Here is a 22,192-nt window from a genome sequence, read left to right as displayed (position 1 = left end):
TTAAAAATTCATAAGTTTATTTTCACATAGACCTCTGTTATGAATTGTTTACAAAACTCTATAAAATTCAGAACATGATACGCACGAAACTATGATAATCTAGTTCTTATGACATTCGATTTATAACCACTACCAATACTTTACCAACCTTTCATCTTTAAAATTCTATGACAAAAAGATGCTGCCTCGTAGATATATCAGGCGTAATAACAACACGACAACAAATCCACCACCGCAGCCACCACCACAGTACGATTCTACTATCTTTCAGGCTGTTCTAACAGCCGCAGTGACAGCCGCCATGACTCATATCCATGCAAGTGGTACCAATGGGGCGGGAAGTGGTGCTAACCCATCTAACCACGAAGACAGCCATGGACACCCAAGGGAGTGTTTGTACAAAGACTTTATGAATTGCAAAACCAAATCCTTTAATGGAAGCGGGGGAGTCACTACTTTAATGCAATGGTTTGAGAAAACAGAGTCGATCTTTGAGATATGCGCATGCCCAGAAGGGAGCAAAGTGAAGTTTGCTGCCTGCACTTTCTCTGACAGGGCCCTTACATGGTGGAATGGTCATGTCAAGTCACTGACCCTTGCAGTGGCTAATTCAATGGGATGGGAGAACTGAAAAGCCATAATGATGGAAGAGTACTGCCCGAGAGGCGAAGTACAAATGCTAGAGCAAGTGCTCTGGAGTCTGACGATGAAAGACTTCGGCTGTAACGCCCCGATTCCAGGTATGAATTTAACTAAAAGGTTAATTGGGGTTAATGTCCTACTCGACGAGTTGGTTGCCCTACTCGTCGAGTAGCAGCGGGGTTGGAACGCGCGTTTAAGTGACCTACTCGACGAGTCCACTAAGGGACTCGACGACTAGGAGCTGGCAGATGAAACCCTAAATCTCGGGGTTTTGCACCCTATCTAAGGAATGATAAGCCTCCTTTGGCCTCTTTGTAGTATTTGAGAGCCCCTTAAAACCCTAATACGTGTGTGTGTGTGCCCTTTGTGTGTTTGAAGCTTGAAGAGAGGATCCTTGGAGGGGGAAGGCTTAGAGGAGAAGGAGATTGGAGCAAGTAGAGTGTGGGAATCAACTCTTATCTTAACTATCATCTTTTGGAGGTAACCAAATCGCCTTTTTCCTCGTGAATCTCTTCTATTGGATGAGTTTTAGGGTTTTTGGTGAGATATTAAGTTGGAAAGTTAAGCTATGGGCTAGATCTAAGGTTGTAACTTCAGATCTGGACCCTCCTTGGATTCTATGAGCATAAAGTTTCAGTTTTGGTCATGATTAAGGTCCCTCTTGAGCATGAAGTTCCATTAAGAACTTAAAATAGGCATTTAGAGCCTTTATAGCCATGCATACACGTAAAGTTTGCAACTTTACGTGATAAGCATGCCCTAGAAGCTTGGATCTGTGATTTGGAGCCGCTGCATGGCTCAAAACAAGTCTGTATGGAAAAAAAGGACTGAATGGACTCGGCGAGTCTCAAGGGTGACTCGGCGAGTCACATGAAGATGGCCGTGAACTCGACGAGTTGGATGAACAACTCGGCGAGTCCGATGAAGATTACCATAAGACTCGGTGAGTTGAAGAACAACTCGGCGAGTCGGATGAGTTTCCCCCAAGTTATGAATGTGTGTGTGTCCGTCGTGTGCAAAAAGGAAAATTCGACGGGTGGCCTTAGAGTTTGGTCGAGAATCGGAGAAACTCGACGAGTCACCGCGATGACTCGGCGAGTGGGATAGTGTTTCAAGGAACTCGACGAGTAGCCGAGGGTACTCGGCGAGTAAGGTCAACATGGACTGTTGACCTTGACCGAGGACTTTGACTTTGACCAGGGGTTGACTAGTGGGTTATGGAGTACCTTATAAGGTTAAGGACTTATGTGTATATTGTGCTATGGTATTAGGTGGTGGAGCCTGTGCCAAGTGATTCGAGAGTTGGGTTTTATCTTCCGGGTCGACATTTACGAGGTGAGTTATCCTCACTATACTAAGGGGTCTAAGGCACCAAGTCTGGCCCATTGGATATGTTATCCTAGCAGTGTTAGATGTTGAGTATGAGTTAGTGTTGCATGCTAGTGGTTATGCCAGTTAGGTAGACCTGTAGGACTACCTGTGATGTTATGTGATTATTGCGTGCTCAGTGGTTATGATATGTGTTTGTTATATGGGATGGGTTGAGGTTGTATTGCTTCGTGTGGTAGCCAACAAACCCTAGGAGCAATCCAGTTACGGGCTAAGGGAGACTCGTACTGTGGGCTCGGGAGCATTCCAGTTACGGGCTAAGGGAGACTCGTACTGTGGGCTCGGGAGCATTCCAGTTACGGGCTAAGGGAGACTCGTACTGTGGGCTCGTGGGTATTTCAGTCTGTAGGGTTGTGGACCCGTTATGTGCTGTTCTGTTCAGTTTGTTATGATATGTTATTGTTGACATGGTCATGTGGACTGTATGTGTATCGGTATTTTGGGGGTAACTCACTAAGCTTTCGGGTTTACAGTTTCAGTTTATTGTTTCAGGTACATCAGGGGATCGTGGCAAGGCGAAGGCATGATCGTACATCTCCTCCTGTTATGTTTATGTTTCTGGGAATACTCTGATAGAATGTATTTTGAAAACAAAGTTGTAATGTTTTGATGAACTTGACATGTTTTGAAAGTTTAAATTTGTTCGAAATTTTTGGGTGTTACAAGTTGGTATCAGAGCCTTGGTTTGAGTGAATTGGAGGACACTTGTGTAACTCCAGTCTCAAATCAAGGAAAGGATTTTCAAAATGATTTTTCAAAAAGGTTTTCAAAATAAATAAAGGAGGATGCAGGGCGTACGATCAGTCGGAGCCAGTAAGTAGACCCCAAAATACCATACAAGTTATCTGATTACGTGATATGATAGAACAGCATGTTAATGCTAGGCTAGGGATCTTCAGGAATTGCATGATAGAATTGCTTGATTACATGATGCCTGGTAGCCTAGGGTTTCCTTTATATGAGATTGACATCATACTGTAGTTGCTTAGTGTATGCATCACAGTTGTACATAATTAAGATCTTATAGCCTGAGAATGTTTGATTTGGCCTTATGTTCTGTTCTTGTTTGATTGGGAGCTTAGGGTAGGGTTGGATATTCGAAAGTCTATAGGGTCCAGCGTTATGTATGGCTAGCATACACTAGTGTTGCAGGGTTGGTGGAAGTTTCATGGATAGGAGGGTTGAGTGAGGCCGGGAGGCCAGTTATGAGATGTATCTTTCCTCTAGGGCGAGGGTTGAGCGCTCGCCATGTTGTGAATTCCGCTAGGGCATTGTGATGATGCTTGAGACAAATATGGGTAGGTGTGGAAGGTAGTATGGGCCCGTACTACTGAAAGCATAGGACCCATACGCGTGTCAAGTAAGTCACAATCCCTAGGGTTAGTAGGGAGTTGGTTCCCAGCGATTTATATGGATTATCTGATATCTTGTGGTATGTTTCAGAATGGTGATGACAAGGCGCTTCGTGGCTGGATCCGGTTCGGGATCAGGATCAGGGGACAGAGGCCAGGAGGGGCCGACAGCACCTGAGCCGGTGGTGCAGATGGGTACAGAGGAGTTGGATGCCAGGATTCGAGAGATCCTACATGATGAGGTTGCTGCTGCATTCCGGGCTCACTTACCGGAGATGTTCGGGTTGATTAAGACCACCATGGTGGAGTATTTTGATGAGCGCTATGCAGCCCTTGCAGAGACAGCCGCCGCAGCAGCTGCATCAGCTATATCAGCGGCAGGAGGAGGAGTTGGTAGAGGTTTTCAGTACAGGGACTTCGATAACACGAAGCCCCCCTACTTTTGATGGGACGCAGGATCCCATCAAGGATATGAGATGGATTTCAGACGTGGAGGGGTGTTTCTTCACATGCTCGTGTCCTGCTGACCAGAAGGTCAGGTGTGCTCTGAACCTGCTTAGGTCTGGGGCCAAGGACTGGTGGAGACTTGTGACTGGATCATACACTGATGATCAGAGAGCTGTTGTTACTTGGGAGCAGTTCAGGGATATGTTACGCGCCCGTTACATTCCACGGGTTGAGCGGGAGCGGTTGGCACAGGAGTTTTTGAGTTTGAGACAGGAAGGGGAGTCGGTGACGGAGATCACCCGTATGTTCACTGAGCGGGCGATGTTCTGCCCAGAGTTTGCTTCCGAGCAGTCTCAGATGACCCGTTATCTGAGTATGCTCAAAACCGATATCCGACAGTTTGTATCTACCCAGCGATGTGACACTCTTCTGGAGTTGCAGGAGGCCACCAGACGGCGAGAGTTAGAGATTGAGCTGCAGCTGAGGGAGCCGCGGCCGGCCCCAGCACAGTCACAGCCGGAGCCAAAGCGGTCTAAGACCGCTGATTTGAGGTCTGGGAGTCAGCAGAGCCGCACTTGTGGGAAGTGTGGCGAGGGTCATTCTGGTGTGTGTCGAGCCAGCAGTGGGCGCCACAGGTGTGGCAAGCAGGGGCACTATGCGAAGGATTGTCGCCAGGCCGTTCCGATACCGAGTATGAAGTTATGTTACCATTGTGATCAGGTTAGCCATTTGAAGGCCAAATGCCCGTTACTCGCCGCCAAACCGGCGCAGGCTCCAGCACCGGCTACTTTGAGGATCACGGATGGGAGACCAGTCAGGGCAGAGCCTCCGAAGGCTCAGGGTCGTGCCTTCCAGCTTACAGTGGAGGAGGCCAGAGCAGCACCAGATGTGGTTGCTGGTATGTTTCTATCCTTTATCTCGTTTCCTATATCTGTTGTATGCTTATCTGTTGTACCTGTGGTTAGGTACGTTTTTAGTGAACTCCTTGCCTGCTTTGGTCTTATTTGACTCGGGGGCGAGTCGTTCCTTCATATCTCAGTCGTTTAGTAGGGAGTTCAGTCCGCCTGTGGGCGAGCTAGAGTGTCCGTTGCGAGTGTCTATCGCCAACGAGCACGGGGTTTCGGCTTATTTAATTTTTAGAGGGTGTGACTTGGAGATTTGCGGGGTATCCTTTCCGATAGATTTGATTTCGATCCCCATGGGGGAGGTGTGCGTGATTGTGGGCATGGATTGGCTCAGTCGGTTCGGTGCTATGATTGATTGCGAGGGCCAGCAAGTGGTAGTTCGAACCCAAGAGGGGGGGAACTGATTGTATATGGCGAGGGCACCAGAGTGGGATCCGGGTTCTGCTCAGCTGCCAGGGCTCGGCAGTACATTCAGCATGGGTGTGCGGGTTATCTAGCGTATGTGGTAGATACGCGAGTCAGGGATCAGATTTCGGTTTCCGATGTACCGGTGGTCAGGGAGTTCGCAGATGTATTTCCGGAGGAGTTGCCAGGGATACCTCCAGAGAGGCAGGTCGAGTTCAGGATCGACCTGGTGCCAGGTGCGGCCCCTATTGCTAAGGCGTCGTACCGATTGGCACCACCAGAGATGCAGGAGTTGTCGTCGCAATTACAGGAACTGCTGAGCAAGCAGTTCATTCGACCTAGCAGTTCTCCATGGGGAGCACCGATACGTTTTGTCCGGAAGAAGGACGGTTCGCACCGGATGTGTATCGATTACCGGGAGTTGAATAAGTTGACGGTGAAGAACCGTTACCCACTCCCGAGGATAGACGATCTCTTCGATCAGTTACAGGGCGCATCTTGGTTTTCCAAGATAGACTTGAGGTCTGGGTATCATCAGGTCAGGGTCAGAGAGGAGGACGTGGAGAAGACCGCGTTCCGAACTCGTTATGGACATTACGAGTTCGTGGTGATGCCGTTTGGGCTCACCAACGCGCCAGCGGTGTTCATGGACCTGATGACTCGGGTCTGCAGACCGATGCTTGATCGCTCGGTCATAGTGTTTATAGATGATATCTTGGTGTATTCCAAGACCCGAGAGCAGCATGAGGAGCATCTGAGAGAGCTGTTGGGAGTTCTGAGACGATAACGGCTGTACGCCAAGTTCTCGAAGTGTGAGTTTTGGTTACAAGAGGTCCAGTTCCTCGGACATCTCGTTAACCAGGAGGGGATTTTGGTCGATCCGGCCAAAATCGAGGCGGTTATGCAGTGGGAGATTCCGAAATATCCCTCAGATATTAGGAGCTTTCTGGGATTGGCAGGGTACTACCGGAGGTTCATATGGGATTTCTCCAAGATTGCAGTACCCCTCACTTGTCTGACGAGGAAGGGGGTGGATTTCCGGTGGGGTCCCGAGCAGCAGAGGGCGTTTGAGACCCTCCGTCAACGTTTGTGTGAGGCACCAGTATTAACACTCCCGGAGGGAGTTGAGGATTTTGTGGTGTTCTGTGATGTATCCATCACAGGTTTAGGGGCGGTCCTCATGCAGAGAGGACGAGTGATAGCCTACGCATCGCGACAGCTGAACCGCATGAGACGAGATACCCTACGCATGACTTGGAGCTGGGGGCGGTGGTGTTCGCCCTCAAAATATGGAGGCATTACCTCTATGGGGTCCGCTGTACCATTTACACGGATCACAAGAGCTTGAGACATATCATGGATCAGCCGAACCTGAACATGAGGCAGCGCAGGTGGCTGGATGTAGTGAAGGACTACGATTGTGAGATCCTTTACCACCCCGGTAAAGCGAATGTGGTTGCGGATGCTTTGAGCCGCAAGTCAGCTGGGTCTTCCACCCTCGCGGTATGTATGAGGATAGCGGTGGATTCTCCGCTTGTGAGTTTGATCAGAGATGCCCAGGTAGAGGGCATGCGACCGGAGAATTGGAAGTTGGAGAGAATCAAGGGTGAGAATACCCGGTTCATACAGGATAGTCGGGGACTATTGAACCGATGCGGTCGGGTTTGGGTTCCGATGTCTGGTGGGGTTAGGCAGGCGGTTATGGAGGAGGCTCATAAGTCTCATTTCTCTATTCACCCGGGGGCCACCAAGATGTACCGGGATTTGAGTTTGAGCTATTGGTGGCCGTGATGGGTTTTGAGCATTCTAACACTTCCTAAGTATACATGCAACCCTAATAACCTTGGATCTATGTTTGTCTAATTATCATGCAAAGTTGAATTCCAAGGTTATATTCCTATCTAGCATACATGGGGAACAGTTTTAACTTGAATGAAAGATAGAATAACTTACCTTGTTGTTGATTATGATCCTTGAAACCTTGTGAGCCTAGCACCCCAAGTGTGATGCCTCAAATGCTTCACACAACACCAAATGCAAAGGAGTAAACTTTAAGAGAATCTTACACTTGCAAAATCGGCTCTAGCCCTCTTGTTTCTTAATGTCGCCGATTTTGGGGAGAACACCTTTGTTTATATAGTGTGTTGCATTAGGTAAACCCTAATGTAACATGACTCTTCATTTCATGATCCATGGGTTAACTCCATGGAGCATCCATGGAGCATCCTATGGGTGGAACCCAACTTGATAATCCATGGAGCCTCTTAGCCCAGTATATAAGATATGGAAGATTTACATAATCTACCCATATATTTAATTAGTTATCTTTTGATCACTTAATTAATTCTAAATTAATTCTTGATCAAACTAATTAAATAATATTATTAATATATTAGAACTTATAATATATTAATAAACCATAAGTGTTATTTCTCTCATTTTAGTTTATCCAATTGCATGGTGCCATGCAACCCAAATAGACCATGTCGGGTCGGGTCAAGTACATACCAGAAATAGTTATGGACTTAGACACCTTATCCAACAGTCTCCCACTTGGATAAGTCTAATAACTATAACTGCAATACTTCAGGAACCGATCGGCAATCGTAGCTCTTTCAAGGTCTCTCGGAACTGAGAAGATGATGATACGCCATTTAAGATAAGTGATCATATAATCCTCTGTTCTAGATATCAGCCGGACAAATACATGGAACAATGTCTTACTTATTGTCCAGCAGTTTGTTTCCTGATTTCCGATTTGTTTGACAAAGAACTTAATTGAACACATCAACTTAGTTCTGACCGGACCCGGTACATAGGTCAAAACAAAATCATCGAGGGGCCCAGATATCAGCTTCTAATCCAAGAAGGAACAGATAAACTTCGACTCATATGTTAGTTCTACTACTCATTGAATTATACACAAGAGCACGTTTTATAACATCGAGTTACCAATGCGTTTTCGTACAATCAATGCATAACCAACTCATAAGTAACAAATCATATATCTAGGTTTGAAGACTTATATGATATTACCGTCTCACGATCACTCGAGATAAATTCCATGAAGTGATTCCAGTGAGCGTGGGTTGAGTCCAATGCTCAGAACTTATGAGCACTCATGAGTGTTGTAGCCATGTCCAACAACTTAGACCTCTGCAACCAATCATGACAGTCTTGATTCATACCTACTTCCGACATATGACCGACTGTGGAGGTTCGAATAATATGATATACCAAACATAATTATTCTGGAAGTCAAAACATGCAAAAGAAATATAGTAAACGATCGACAAGAGATAGCAACACTTTACTCATAAATAAAACACCTTTTATTCATCATCTAATGTCAATTACACTTTACAAATTTCAAGGTTATCTAACTACTAAATCTAATATCATCCTTCAGCCCTATGCTCCGAGCATGCTGGAGATGCTTAACCCGAGTCAGTCCCTTCGTGAGGGGATCTGCTGGATTCTCATCCGATGATACCCTCTTTGCCACGAGGAGTCCTTCTTCTATTCGATGTCTGATGAAATGGTATTTTCTGTCGATGTGTCTGGATCTCCCGTGATCCCTTGGTTCCTTGGCTAAGGCAACTGCACTTTCACTATCACAGAAAATTTCCATTGGCTCTTTAATAGCTGGTACAACTCCAAGGTCTCCAATCAAGTTCTTCAGCCATATCGCCTCCTTTGCTGCCTCGCTAGCTGCTATATACTCTGATTCGCAAGTTGAATCAGCCACTGTCTCTTGCTTGGAACTCTTCCAAGAAATTGCTCCTCCGTTTAAGGTAAAGACCCAGCCTGACTGAGAGCGGAAATTATCCCTATCAGTCTGAAAGCTAGCATCACTATACCCTACAACTCTCAAGTCTTCACTCCCACTGAGGGTAAGGACCCAGTCCTTAGTCCTCCGTAGGTACTTGAGGATATTCTTTACCGCAGTCCAGTGTGCCTTGCCAGGGTTCCCCTGATACCTGCTAACCATGCTCAAAGCAAAGGCTACATCAGGTCGAGTACACGTCATATCATACATGATCGATCCTACAGCCGAAGCATAAGGTATTCGACTCATTTCTGCTATCTCAGCCTCAGTACTAGGGCTTTGTGTCTTACTCAATCTGGCGTTACTCTGGATGGGTAACTCTCCTTTCTTGGAGTCCTGCATGCCGAATCTCTTCAGCACCTTATCCAAGTAGGTACTCTGACTAAGTCCAATTAGTCTTTTACTCCGGTCTCTCAAGATCCTTATCCCTAGAATATAGGCAGCTTCTCCTAGGTCCTTAATAGAGAAACACTTCCCAAGCCAGGACTTAACTTCCTGCAGAGTTGGGATGTCATTTCCTATGAGTAGTATGTCATCCACATACAATACCAAAAAGCTAACTATACTCCCACTAGCCTTGACATATACACAAGATTCATCTTCACTCCTAGAAAATCCAAATTCTTTGACTTTCTCATCAAAGCAAAGATTCCATCTGCGAGGTGCTTGCTTTAACCCATAAATGGATTTCTCAAGCTTACACACTCTATTAGGGTACTCTGTATTGACAAAATCCTCTGGCTCACTCATGTAAACATCCTCAGCCAACTTTCCATTAAGGAAAGCGGTTTTGACATCCATTTGCCATATTTCATAGTCATGAAATGCAGCTATGGCTAACAGAATCCTAATAGACTTAATCTTGGCCACTGGAGAAAAGGTCTCATCATAATCAACTCCCGGAGTTTGTGAGAAACCCTTTGCAACCAGTCGTGCCTTATAAGTGTGTACATTACCATCCATGTCGGTCTTCTTCTTGAAGATCCATTTGCACCCTACAGTCTTACGACCTGGTACATTCTCAACCAAGTTCCAAACTTGATTGTCATACATGGACTGTATCTCGCTGTCCATTGCCTCTTTCCACTTGGCTGACTTAGGGCCTGCCATGGCTTCCGCGTAACTGTTAGGTTCATCCAGACCTATCAGTGTCTCATCACTGATAAGTGTATCACCTTCCGCAGTAATATGGAATCCATAGTAATGCTCAGGTGCATTCCTAACCCTTGTGGAACGCCTCAGAGGTACAGACTTGTCAATTGGCTCAACAGGAGTTTCCTCCTCAAGTTGAGTGCTAGGGTTTGAAGTTCCTTCACCACTTGACTCTTGAATTTCTTCAAGGTCAACTTGCCTCCCACTGTCTCCTTGGCTTATGAACTCTCTCTCTTGAAAGAAATCCCTCCTAGCTACAAAGACCACATTCTCACTAGGTCTGTAGAAGAGGTAACCAAAGGATTTCTGTGGGTAGCCGATGAAAATACACCTCTCACTTCGAGGTTCGAGCTTATCATGAGTCTCGCGTCTCACGAAAGCCTCGCAACCCCAAATCTTAATGTGGTGTAGTTTGGGTACTTTACCAGTCCACATCTCATGAGGAGTTTTGGCAACTTTCTTTGTGGGAACTAGATTAAGGATATGGACGGCAGTCTCTAAGGAATACCCCCAAAATGAGATTGGTAGCGAAGCTCGACTCATCATGGAACGAACCATATCCAACAAGGTTCGATTACGCCTCTCAGCTACACCATTCAACTGCGGTGTCCTGGGAGGTGTCAATTGTGAGACAATCCCACATTCCCTAAGATAGTCGAGGAACTCTGAACTAAGATACTCACCACCTCGATCGGATCGAAGCATCTTAATGTTCCTGCCCAATTGATTCTCGACTTCCTGTTTAAACTCTTTAAACCTCTCAAAAGTCTCTGACTTATGCTTGATTAAGTAGACATATCCATATCTACTGTAATCATCAGTAAAAGTCAAATAATAACGATTAGCATCCCTTGTGGCATGTTTGAAGGGCCCACACACATCCGTGTGTATAAGATCCAACAAACCTTCACCCCTCTCACAAGAACCTGTGAAGGGTGACTTTGTCATTTTTCCAAGTAAGCATGATTCGCAACTATCATCTGACTTTAGGTCAAATGACTCCAATACTCCATCCTTTTGGAGTTGGCCTATGCGTTTCTTGCTTATATGTCCAAGACGACAATGCCATAATGATGCTTTATCCAAGTTATTATCATTAACAGAATCAATACACAATACATTATTTCCTAAGTTATCAACCACAGATACAGTTTCATACACACCATCACAAGGTAATGCTTTAAAATAAAGAACATTATTAAAGAAATCATTAATCAAACCAACTTCATTATTAAATGAAAAGGTGAAACCTTGTTTATACAATGCATGAAAGGAAATAATATTTCTTGCCATTTCTGGCGAATAACAACATTTATTCAAATCTAAACTAAACCCACTACTTAGCGATAAAGTATAAACTCCAATCTTGGTGACAGGTAAAGTTTTCCTATTCCCCATGATTAAGTTTATTCTTCCATGCTCCACATTCTCACTTCTTCTTAGTCCCTGCAAATCAGAACAGATATGAATACCACAATCGGTATCAAGGACCCAAGAGTTAGAATGGGGTGAGTTATTAGATAAGATAGTGTAAATACCTGCATGGTTGTGTTTAACTTTCCCATCCTTCACATCTTGCTGGTACTTTGGGCAGTTCCGCTTCCAATGTGACTTTTCATGGCAATAGAAGCATTCAGCCTCTTTAGGGTCAGAAGAAGGAGTGACGAAACCTTTCTTGGTTCCACTTGAAGAAGAGCCATCAAGGGTCCTAGCCTTGGTACCCTTCGAAGAGCTCTTCCTCTTCTTCCCTCGACCTTTCCCGATTGCCAAAACCGGGGCAGAGTTTGGAGTAGGAGTGTTAACAATCGACTTACCCTTAAGACCTGTTTCTGCGGTCTTGAGGAGTCCCTGAAGTTTGCTGAGTGTGACCTCTTCCTTATTCATGTGATATGTCATGCGGAATTGATCATAGCACGATGGTAAGGAGTGCAAAATGATATCTATTGCAAGCTCCTCAGGGAAGTTCACATTAAGCTTCAGCAACCGATCCACATACCTTTCCATTTTCTGCATGTGGCTCGTGACGGATTCCCCGTCCTTCATCATGGTTGTTATGATAGAGCATATGATTTCATACCTCTCTTGTCGTGCACTTTGATGGTATCTTTCCATCAAATCTTGGTGCATTTCAAAAGGGTAGAAGTCCTCATAGGACTTTTGGAGTTCCGCTGTCATGGTGGCCAACATGATGCATGCCACTTTTGTAGCATCCCTTTCATGTGCCCGGAAGTCAGCGATCTCCTGGGGAGTTGCAGTGGTCTCATCAATCTCCTTAAGCTCCTTGTCAAGGACATATTATTTGTCCTCGTAGCGGGTAATCATCCTGATGTTTCTGATCCATTCATTGAAGTTGGATCCATCAAAAGTGACTTTCCCACACAAGTTCATAAGGGTAAAGGAGCCATTAGGATTAGAGCCAGAAGCAGCATTGTTTGAAGACATCTGAAAGAAGAGAACAAGATTAGTTTAGATATTAAGAGAGTCCTTAATAAAACACCCAAATGTAATATTAAGGCTAGGATCCAATCACAATATATTAAGGCTACGATTCCCCAATTTCCACCATAAAAAACGAAATATAGATATTAGGTTTTTAATTGGTTCTTAGAAATTCCTAGATTCTTTTGAGATTCAATGAACTTTTCAAAGGCATGTTTCAATCTCGAGTGTGCCCTCCAAGTTTTGTGACTGGGATACCGAGGATCACAAAACGAGGTGTGAAGTAACCATGCAAATCACTTGGTACACTCAATGTTTATTACTCAATCGATGTGCCGGTTAACCACACGAGCTCCACCGACCTATAATAAACTTTAAGTCACCCTTTACCTATCTTTTTAAGTCCAGGTTAGTGTACCGGTTAACCACACACGCTCCACCAACGACTTAAACAAAGTGTAAAGTGTAATTTCATGGATTAGCACCTTATTCACATTTTTCCTAAAGTAACTAAAATTGGGAATTTAATAAAAGCATTTAGTTACTTTATAATATTCATCATACTTTTAATGAGAATTTATAAGTCCTTGTCCTACCCGTTCGGCTAACGACCCTCCACCGATCAAGGAAGCGGTGGGTGAGAGTGGACACCCATTAAGTTGCCATTTTATAGGCAACAACCTTATACCCCCCTTATAGACCGGCTTCGTGAATGAGGCGTACTAGCGGTAAGACGACTTGATCTTATACATATATATATTAGTAACTTATAATATTATAAAGTATAAGGGTTGAATTTTAACTTTTAAAATTCTAAGGGTTGGAACTAAAGTTTTAATCAAGACTTTACTTGTTCCAAAACTTGAGGGCAAGTCTTGTAAACTTCAAAAACTTTTCATTTCTTATAACTTATGAATTAATTGAGTAATAAAAATGAAGACTCTTCATTTTTATAACTCTTGTGTTCTTTTAATGGCTTTAATAAAAGTGAGACTTTTGGTTTTCCATAACTTGAGAACAAGTTATGGACTCCATTAAAACACATTATGATCATGAATTAAACTACCATGAAGGTTACAAACAATTCCTATGATCATCTAATCTTCATAAGTTCAAGAACATGAATATGAACACTTTCAAGAATCAAAAATTACACTTAAAAAAACTTGTAATTTTGATAATTGCCATTGTAAATGGATTAGCATAAACATTACACCATCTAAAACAAGTTTTAAAACACCAAAACAGTTTAGGGTAATGTTTCTAGTCCATTTCCAGCAACAAATGTCGATATTCTGAAAACTGCAGCCTCTACTCGTCGAGTGCAAGAACAGACTCGACGAGTAACTTGCACAAAAAAAAACAACAAACAAAACTAGGCTCTGATACCACTGATGGGATTTGAGCATTCTAACACTTCCTAAGTGTAAATGCAACCCTAATAATCTTGGATCTATGTTTGTCTAATTATCATGCAAAGTTGAATTCCAAGGTTATATTCCTATCTAGCATACATGGGGAACATTTTTAACTTGAATGAAAGATAGAATAACTTACCTTGTTGTTGATTATGATCCTTGAAACCTTGTGAGCCTAGCACCCCAAGTGTGATGCCTCAAATGCTTCACACAACACCAAATGCAAATGAGTAAACTTTGAGAGAATCTTACACTTGCAAAATCGGCTCTAGCCCTCTTGTTTCTTAGTGTCGCCGATTTTGGGGAGAACACCTTTGTTTATATAGTGTGTTGCATTAGGTAAACCCTAATGTAACATGACTCTTCATTTCATGATCCATGGGTTAACTCCATGGAGCATCCTATGGGTGGAACCTAACTTGATAATCCATGGAGCCTCTTAGCCCAGTATATAAGATATGGAAGATTTACATAATCTACCCATATATTTAATTAGTTATCTTTTGATCACTTAATTAATTCTAAATTAATTCTTGATCAAAATAATTAAATAATATTATTAATATATTAATAAACCATAAGTGTTATTTCTCTCATTTTAGTTTATCCAATTGCATGGTGCCATGCAACCCAAATGGACCATGTCGGGTCGGGTCAAGTACATACCAGAAATAGTTATGGACTTAGACACCTTATCCAACAGGCCGTGCATGAAGCGAGAGATCGCTTGGTACGTCGAGAGGTGCTTGACCTGTAGGATGGTCAAGGCCGAGCATGGAAAGCTGCAGCCCCTAGAGATTCCCATGTGGAAATGAGAACAGATCACGATGGATTTTATTACCAAGTTGCCAAGGACAGCAAAGGGGTTTGACGCTATATGGGTCATCGTGGATCGATTGACCAAGAGCGCCCACTTATTGGCTATACGGGAGAGCTCATCGGCCGAGAAATTGGCCGAATTGTACGTTCGCGAAATCGTGTCTCGCCATGGGGTTCCTGTCTCCATTGTCTCTGATCGGGATGTCAGGTTTACCTCCCGCTTCTGGCAAAAGTTTCACGAGGAGCTGGGCACGCGGTTGCACTTCAATACAACATTCCACCCATAGACAGACGGCCAGAGCGAACGGACTATTCAGACCGTCGAGGACATGTTGAGGGCGTGCGTCATTGATTTCGGTGGGAGTTGGGATTCTCACCTACCCCTTGCGGAGTTTGCCTACAACAACAGCTATCATTCTAGCCTTGGCACCCCGCCATTCGAGCTATTGTACGGGCGGAGATGTCGCACCCCAGTCTGTTGGGGTGAAGTTGGACACAGAGTGATGGGTAGTACGGAGGTAGTCTTGCAGACTACCGAAAAGATCCATCAGGTTAGACAGCGTTTGCAGACCGCTCAGAGTCGACAGAAGAGTTATGCCGACAGACGCCGATCTGAGTTGGAATTTCAGGTGAGTGACATGGTACTCCTGAAGGTCTCGCCCTGGAAAGGCGTGATTCGCTTCAGGAAGAGGGGAAAATTGGATCCCCGATATATTGGGCCGTTCAGGATCATTGCCAGGGTTAGCAAGGTGGCTTACAGGCTAGAGCTGCCGGACGAGCTTGGTCGGATACACAACACTTTCCACGTTTTGCAGCTGCGAAAGTGCATCATGGACCAGGAGGCAGTAGTATCGCTGGATGATATTCAAGTCGATGAGCGCCTGAACTATGTGGAGAGACCTGTGGCCATTTTGGAGAAGAAGAGGAAGATTCTGAGGAATAAGGAGATATCTTTGGTGAAAGTATAGTGGGAGCATCGAAGGGGGTCCGAGTGGACGTGGGAGACGGAGGCCGAAATGCGGGAGCATTACTCGGAGTTATTCGCTGCAGCAGACTTCGAGGACGAAGTCTAGTTCAAGTGGGGGAGAATTGTAACGCCCCGATTCCAGGTATGGATTTAAATAAAAGGTTAATTGGGGTTAATGTCCTACTCGACGAGTTGGTTGCCCTACTCGTCGAGTAGCAGCGGGGTTGGAACGCGCGTTTAAGTGGCCTACTCGACGAGTCCACTAAGGGACTCGACGAGTAGGAGCTGGCAGATGAAACCCTAAATCCCGGGGTTTTGCACCCTATTTAAGGAATGATAAGCCTCCTTTGGCCTCTTTGTAGTCTTTGAGAGCCCCTTAAAACCCTAATACGTGTGTGTGTGTGTGCCCTTTGTGTGTTTGAAGCTTGAAGAGAGGATCCTTGGAGGGGGAAGGCTTAGAGGAGAAGGAGATTGGAGCAAGTAGAGTGTGGGAATCAACTCTTATCTCAGCTATCATCTTCTGGAGGTAACCAAATCGCCTTTTTCCTCGTGAATCTCTTCTATTGGATGAGTTTTAGGGTTTTTGGTGAGATATTAAGTTGGAAAGTTAAGCTATGGGCTAGATCTGAGGTTGTAACTTCAGATCTGGACCCTCCTTGGATTCTATGAGCATAAAGTTTCAGTTTTGGTCATGATTAAGGTCCCTCTTAAGCATGAAGTTCCATTAAGAACTTAAAATAGGCATTTAGAGCCTTTATAGCCATGCATGCACATAAAGTTTGCAACTTTACGTGATAAGAATGCCCTAGAAGCTTGGATCTGTGATTTGGAGCCGCTGCATGGCTCAAAACAAGTCTGTATGGAAAAAAAGGACTGAATGGACTTGGCGAGTCTCAAGGGTGAGTCGGTGAGTCACATGAAGATGGCCGTGAACTCGTCGAGTTGGATGAACAACTCGGCGAGTCCGATGAAGATTACCATAAGACTTGGCGAGTTGAAGAACAACTCGGCGAGTCGGATGAGTTTTCCCCAAGTTATGAATGTGTGTGTGTCCGTCGTGTGCAAAAAGGAAAATTCGACGGGTGGCCTTAGAGTTTGGTCGAGAATCGGAGAAACTCGACGAGTCACCGCGATGACTCGGCGAGTGGGATAGTGTTTCAAGGAACTCGACGAGTAGCCGAGGGTACTCGGCGAGTAAGGTCAACATGGACTGTTGACCTTGACCGAGGACTTTGACTTTGACCAGGGGTTGACTAGTGGGTTATGGAGTACCTTATAAGGTTAAGGACTTATGTGTATATTGTGCTATGGTATTAGGTGGTGGAGCCTGTGCCAAGTGATTCGAGAGTTGGGTTTTATCTTCCGGGTCGACATTTGCGAGGTGAGTTATCCTCACTATACTAAGGGGTCTAAGGCACCAAGGCCGACCCATTGGATATGTTATCCTAGCAGTGTTAGATGTTGAGTATGAGTTAGTGTTGCATGCTAGTGGTTATGCCAGTTAGGTAGACCTGTAGGACTACCTGTGATGTTATGTGATTATTGCATGCTCAGTGGTTATGATATGTGTTTTTTATATGGAATGGGTTGAGGTTGTATTGCTTCGTGCGGTAGCCAACAAACCCTAGGAGCAATCCAGTTACGGGCTAAGGGAGACTCGTACTGTGGGCTCGGGAGCATTCCAGTTACGGGCTAAGGGAGACTCGTACTGTGGGCTCGTGGGTATTTCAGTCTGTAGGGCTGTGGACCCGTTATGTGTTGTTCTGTTCAGTTTGTTATGATATGTTATTGTTGACATGGTCATGTGGACTGTATGTATATCGGTATTTTGGGGGTAACTCACTAAGCTTTCGGGCTTACAGTTTCAGTTTATTGTTTCAGGTACATCAGGGGATCGTGGCAAGGCGAAGGCATGATCGTACAACTCCTCCTGTTATGTTTATGTTTCTGGGAATACTCTGATAGAATGTATTTTGAAAACAAAGTTGTAACGTTTTGATGAACTTGACATGTTTTGAAAGTTTAAATTTGTTCGAAATTTTTGGGTGTTACATCGGCGTTGCTGCTTACACAGCCAGATTCAGTGATCTGGCTATTCTGTGTCCCGGGATGGTCACTCTGGAAAGTAAGAAAGTGGAGAGATACATCTGGGGACTAACCCCTCCGATCCAAGGGAACATGATAGTTGCCAACCCACTTACTTTTGACAGTGCCAAGCGTCTGGCACAGACGCTTGTGGACCATGGAGTCCGCCAAGGCGTGATGACCTCCGTTCCTGAACCAACAAAAGGGGGCGACTATAAGCAAAAGTCTAGGAGCAAGAAGAAAAGACAGTCAACACAAGAGACCTCGAAGAAACAACAGATTGTTGGGATTCGCCCAAAATGCAACAAGTGCAACTTCCATCACTATGGAGCCTGCCGAGAGTTACACTGCAAAAATTGTAACAGGAAGGGGGACACTGCTCGTTTCTGTAGGGAACCGATGCAACCAATCTCCCAAGTCCCATGCGTCGGAGTAAGCCAGGCTTGTTACGAGTGTGGTGAAACAGGACACTTCAAGAGAAATTGTCCAAGAGCAAGGAATACCGGTAGTGATGGAAGGGTGCTGATGATCACCGCAGGAGAGACTCACCCGGAACCACCGGTGAATACCGGTACGTTTTCCTAATAAAAATATTTAAAACTTAAATTTTTAATAAATAATTATAAATTACTCTCTCGTCCGAACAAATCACATCATTCATATAAAAACTAAGGATCCTTGCAGGTGAGTTATGATGGCTTAGTGTATACATTAGAGTCATATATAGTTGAGATTTTGCAGGCTTAGAGTGAATGAATCCGCCTTATTTCCTGTTTCTTGTTTGATTGTGGATTTAAGGCAGAGTTACTCAGTCGACGGTCTTCTCAATCTTAACTATGTACAATTTGTATACACCAAGCGATTATAGAGGGACCTAGTAGGGATTTTATTATGAAATTTCATCATCATCAATTATCGGAGCACTTGTACTGCTAGTACTCACTAAATGCGGTACAAAATGTTCGCAGTAGTAATAAAAGGGATAAAACTGAAAGCACTAGAAAGTACACATAGAATGCACTATCACTCTAACAAACACTTCTTCCTAGTCGACTTAACGTCCGTTACAATAAAAAGTTCCGACGTCGTCCTTCGACATGGATTGGCTTGGTCCTCACCATATCAATTTCATGTACTATGAAAAGACCCTACGCCTTAACCAACCGACTAACAAAATTCTTTCAATTTATAACAACAAACCCAACGCAAACCTCTGTATCATCTCTCGCTTCAAAACTCAGAAGTACCCATGCGAGGGGTACTACGCCTTCCTAACTCACTCCGTAGGCAAGAAATTTAAAACGAAAAACACCGAGGATGTTCCGGAAGTCCGTAACCTTCCAGAAGTATCCTCAGCAGACCTCCTAAGAATATCACTCGTACAGCAAGTCAAGTTCGAGAATAGAGACTAAGGACCCATGCGACTAACCTATCACTGATAAGTGCATACGCGAGGGTGATATATAATTAAGATTCTACAAATTTAGGATGTGTGATTCTGCCCTACCTCATGTTCCTTGTCTGGTTGTGGACTTGGGGCAGAGCCACCCATCCGACTGTCTTTTTAATCTTAATTATATACGACCTGTATACACGAGGCAATGATAGATGAACCAAGTATGAATCCTACAAAGAACTAAAGGACAAAGCTACTCAATACTACGAGTGGATATGCTACCATTCGAGTGAATGTAGACAAGTAAACCAAACCCATACTCTCTCCCGTCTTAAGTACAGTTTACCATCCCTAAAACAGGCAGTCGGATTGAACAAAACCAAGTCACATACTAATAATAAAGGTCCGCTGGAACACCAAGCGAGGATTTAAGTTCACATGGAACTGAGAATATCAAATGGAACCGTAGTACCCATCTCTTTCCCTAGTTCAAATAATAACCACTCTAGAACGAATTTCGGGACGAAAATCCCTTTAACAGGGGATAATGTCACAACTGAGAAATTTTAGACCTAGCAAAGTCTAAACCCTAACCTAGTACAAGTAAAACCACATTGAAATCCTTGTTGCAACGTATCCTGTATAGCCTTAAGGACTTGTTTTTAAACTAGTAACTACGCATGGATTGAAACCTATGTTAATTTATGTTAGTATAAATCAATATAAGCAAGGTTGTAGAACTCGTTACTCGGTACCTGTTCGGCCAACTACTGAGTAGCGAGTACTTGGGAGTACTCGGGAAGTACTCGGATTCGGTAATTCATGTATAAATATTTTTAGGAAAATTACATATGTCAAAATCATAAGTTAAAATCATAAGTTGATTGAAATATATAATAAAACTAGATACATGTGAATACATAACAACTGAAAAACACATAATGGTCTTACTTCGTGAATAATTAGTGAAAATTTAAGATATATATGTAGTAATAATCACATGTGTGTTTATAAATAATAAATCATTAAGTATATTATACATATTAATCACCGATTTGACTGGGTTTTACAACTTTACTCAGTTTAGTAGGGGGACGATCAGGGAGTACTCGGGATTCTGTAACTCGCCTCGGTAAGGGGCCGAGTAGCGAGTACTCGGAGGAGTAATCGGCCAACTCGGTGAGTTTTACAACACTGAATATAAGTCGAAAGTAATAACTTAAAACCATGAAATATACATCCATAAATGAGTTTACGGCCTAGGGATTTAATGTTAAGTAGTTTGCGATCCAAGAAAGTGATCCAAAAGTAGTTCACGGTTTGATTTAAAGATCAAATGGAGTTTTCGGTCCAAGTGTGACCGAAATCTCATCCTTGAGACGGTTATGACCGAAAACTCATTTAGAGGCCCATTAAGAACCGAAATCCTCCTTAGTTTTGGCAGCAAACTCTTACAATTTGACAGTAAACTCCTTAAAATATCTAGATATCTTATCTTAATTAGCTTCCCAATGTGATATAATACAGTTACCAACGAAAACATCACCTCAATCTCCTAACTTTCCTTCATGTTTAAGATACAAAATGGAATCATATTCACAATTCATTCACATTTAGTAAACTCTCGAACACTCACCAGTTTCTCTCAAATATCAAACATATTCCTTTCATCCTTATAGATCAACATCTCCTGGAGTTTTTCTTCAAGCCATTTCCATTTGTAAATCATAGTAAGTCCTTATAATCTAGTGTTATGCAAACATATTTATGATTAGTTCATATTATTCACACATTATTATGTGTTTAAAACAAATAGGACACGATTAGCTTCCCGTATACTAGCTCGAAGTCACCGTTTTAGCTCGTTATCTAAACTGCAACCACACATAAGGTGAGTTTATACCCCCACACTTTTTAAAGCTTTTTCTATGTTTTAGGGTGGGAATACAAGTAAAACACAAGAAATATTGGGTTTAAAAAAAATTGTTTATTACGTTACGCAAAAATGTTAAATAACGTTACTATTAAACTTATAACTTTTAAGGTTGTTAAAAGACAAAGGTTGTTCATTTCAATAGAACATATATTTTTGAAACTATAATACGTATAGTTTTGGGACGTTTTACAATATTTATCAGCATAAATAATTTCTACGAAAAAGTTACGTTTTCAAAAGGATTATTCAGTTCATTATAAATATATTAGCTAATTCTGGACTGTGAGTTATTTGCTTCGTTGTACCAAACATGGTACCCGTTAAAATCCTGAATTATAACCAGAGTCTACTTGAGGGAGAGCGTGAGTTTGTGTATAAATCTATATGGGACTGACAATCCCACGCCCTGACTGTTAGCTACAGTTGGAACGGAAGTTCGGGGGTGACAAATGTCATAAACTTTCTGACGCCTGAAGAACGTCGTGCAGGCCATTAGTCATATTAGTATGGTTATAATGAATTCTCACAATATGCCTTAACTAAATATTTATGTAATGATATATTTCCAAACAGTCTTAAAGGGGTATTAATTCTGTGATTACTTAGTATATACATCTGGATTATATAAAATTAATGTCCAGTAGACAGTGGAATGTGTGATTTCGGCCTCATTCCCTATTCCTTGTTTGGTTGTGGGCTTAGGGCGGAATCACCCAATCGACTGCCCATTCGATCTCGATTTTTTTATAATTCGTATGTACTAAGTAATAATAGGAGGGTATTAACATCACATCTAGTTACAGTGCAAACACGTCTTCAGTTAGTTTTACTTATAAATAAAACTACGTATCACTAAATTAAGTATGGCAATTATACTTGTACTTTCCAGTCTTGGAACACTTAATACTACAATTCGGTTATATGGAAAATATAGGATTTTCCAGGATAAACATCATTATTTTACAAAACAATGCTTTAAAGTAAAACGGGTGGAACTAGGAACATATTTAC

The sequence above is a fragment of the Lactuca virosa genome, chromosome 1, assembly GCF_052849685.1.
Source record: "Lactuca virosa cultivar CGN04683 chromosome 1, Lactuca_virosa_CGN04683_v6, whole genome shotgun sequence".
NCBI classification, from domain to species: domain Eukaryota; kingdom Viridiplantae; phylum Streptophyta; class Magnoliopsida; order Asterales; family Asteraceae; genus Lactuca; species Lactuca virosa.
The sequence above is the reverse complement of the archived record's forward strand: the minus strand, read 5'-3'. Positions refer to the sequence as shown.